The following is a 3201-nucleotide window of genomic DNA, read 5'->3' as shown; positions in this document are numbered from 1 at the left end:
GTGCTCTTCCTACTCAAGGCATCTGCTACAACATTAGCCTTTCCTAGAGTATAATTGATGGTCAAATCATAATCCTTGACTAGTTCAAGCCATCTTTTCTGTCTCATATTGAGTTCCTTCTGAGTGAAGAAGTACTTGAGACTCTTATGATCCGTATAGAGCTCACACTTGGCTCCATAGAGAAAATGTCTCCATGTTTTAAGTGCAAATACAAGCTGTCTGCTAATTCTAAATCATGTGTTGGATAGTTCACTTCATGAGGTCTGAGTTGCCTTGATCCATAAGATATCACTTTCCGATCTTGCATGAGTACGCAACCCAATCCATGTTTGGATGCATCGCAGTACACGGTGTAATCCTTGCCATCCACCGGAACTGCTAACACCGGTGTTGTGGTGAGTTTCTCCTTCAGAGTTTGAAAACTCTTCTGACACTCCTCCGACCACACGAATGGTGTGTTCTTCCTTAATAGTTTGTTCATTGGTCCTGCTATCTTGGAGAAGCCTTCAATGAACCTCCGGTAGTATCCTGCCATTCCTAGGAATCCTCGGATTTCTTTGACAGTCTTTGGTGCTTCCCAATCTAAAACTGCTGCTACCTTGCTCGGGTTAACAGCTATTCCATCCTTGCTAATGACATGACCAAGAAATTCTACTTGATCTAGCCAAAATTCACACTTACTGAATTTGGCATAGAGTTGGTGTTCTCTCAATGTTTGCAACACTATCCTCGGATGTTCAGCATGTTCAGCTTTATCTTTAGAATAGATCAAGATATCGTCGATGAATACGATGACGAACTTGTCTAGACATGGCATGAAGATCTTATTCATGAGATTCATGAAAATTGCTGGGGCATTGGTTAATCCAAAAGGTACTACGAGATATTCATGATGTCCGTACCTCGAGACAAAGGCTGTTTTCGGAACGTCTTCCTTCTTGATCTTTATCCGGTGATAACTCGGACCTTAGATCAATCTTGGAGAAGACTCCGCGCCTCTTACTTGATCAAATAAATCTTGTATTCTAGGAAGTGGGTACTTGTTCTTGATGGTAACATTGTTCAAATTCCTGTAGTCTCCGCACATCCTTCTACCTCCATCCCTTTTATCCACGAAGATAACAAGTGATCCCCATGGTGAGATACTCTCTTGAATGAATCATTTTTGTTCTAAGTCATCCAATTGCTCTTTAAGTTCTTTCAACTCCTTAGGCCCCATCTTGTATGGTGCTTTAGCAATCGGAGCTGTGCCTGGGATTAGGTCGATAGTAAATTCTATCTCCCTATCTGGTGGCATTCCAGGTAATTCCTTAGGAAACACATCCTGGAATTCATTTACTACAGGTATATCTTCCAACTTCACTTCCTTCATGATATTCAATTGTAGCTCTACTTCAATCTGTGTATGCTTGTCTCCTTGGTAGATCATTCTACTTCCATCGGGACTTTTCAAAGACACAGTCTTGTTCACACAGTCGATCAATGCTCCGTTAGCTTCTCACCAGTTCATACCAAGAATGACATCAATGTCCTTCATCGGTAAAATGAACAGGTCTGCGTCAAATGCGCATTTATTGATCATAATGACTTGTCCTTGTTTGGTATGGGTTACTACTATCGTTCCCCGCGGAAAGTATGGTTATGGGTTTATCTAACTTAGTGCAACTAATCCCATGTTTGATGATGAATTGCTGAGAAATGAATGATGTAGTTGCACCGGTATCGAAAAGTACTTTGCCGGGATGAGTAAGTATCCGGAGCGTACCTATCACTGCTTGATCGGAGTTAACCACCTCCTCCAAGCTGGTGCAGTTTAACTTGCCGAAGGGTTTCTTGTTCTTCCAGTTCCCTCCGGTGTTTCCTCCACGGCTTCCTCCTCCTCCTGACTTGTTCTTAGGGCAATCTCTCAGCATGTGCCCCTCCTCACGACAACCAAAGCAGACTATCCTAGGCTTCTTGCAGTCCTTGGAAAAGTGTCCTTTACCTCCACAGCTACGGCAAACAATTTGATTTGCAGTCTGAAACGCTTGGTTCCTCCTGCTATTGTAGTAGTTGTTGTTGTTGTTGTTGTTATACCTTGGATTGAAACTCAAGCTGGTATTGGGCTTGTTGCTGACAAATCTCTTAGGCTCAAACTTGGCCTTCTTCCTCTTCTCATCCTGCAGTTGCTTGAAGTCATCTTCAAGAGTGATGGCTGCATCCACCAACTCTTGGAACTCAGTTGCTCTCATCATCCTGAGCTGAACCTTGAACTGGGGACTTAACCCCGCAAGAACCTCTTCTTCTTCTTGTCCTCGGTGTTGACCTCCTCAACCGCATACAGAGACAACTTCGAAAACTCCACGACATAAGTCGGGATAGCTTTATCCTTACTGCTCGAGACTTTCAAATTCTCGATGCTTCGGTTCCACTATGCTCTCGGGGACATTGGATTCCACTGAACTTCCTCTTAAACTCCTCCCGGGTAAATACCTTCTCAGCCGGATAAACGGCTACGATATTGTCCCACCATGATGCGGAAGGTCCACACAACAAGTGTGTTGCATATCTGACCTTCTCCAGGTCATTGCATCCAACGGTGTTGAGCTTTCGCTCCGTGTCCATCAGCCAATCCTCCGCGTCCATTGGTTCGGGTGCGTATGCGAAGGATATAGGCTTAGTGTTACGGAAGTCGAGACAAGGTGACTCCACTGATTCTCGGGCCTTTCCACCCTGTTTTGTTGAAGCGGCTCCTGGAAGAACTTATTCTGCTGCTCCAATGTTACACGTTGCCTCTCCTCCAACATTTGCATGTATTGGAGGAAGTTACTGTTGCGTCATGGGTGGTGGTGGTGGTGGAAACTGATTTATGGCTGCTTCATCAGCCTCTTCCTTCTGTTTGGCTTTGCGCTCCATACGCTGCGCTTCGCTCTCCTCACCCGTCAATCCCGACATTTCCCCCTAGTTCTGCAACACAAAGTGGTACTCATAGTTACTCCATGCGCAAGTTTTACGAGCTCAACTTTGTGCACAGAACTAGTCACGCAATGGAAATCAAGAAGCAAATCCAAATCATACAAAACATATACCCTGTATATACATACATAAGTGGTCTTATTACATTACTCGGTGACGTTGTGAGTATGCAAACTCACTTATTAAAGTATATGTACAAATTTCTACAAAATATTACATACTACAATACATGTGGTACTTATGTAT

The sequence above is a fragment of the Lolium rigidum genome, chromosome 1, assembly GCF_022539505.1.
Source record: "Lolium rigidum isolate FL_2022 chromosome 1, APGP_CSIRO_Lrig_0.1, whole genome shotgun sequence".
Lineage (NCBI taxonomy): Eukaryota > Viridiplantae > Streptophyta > Magnoliopsida > Poales > Poaceae > Lolium > Lolium rigidum.
This window is presented reverse-complemented; position numbering follows the sequence as displayed.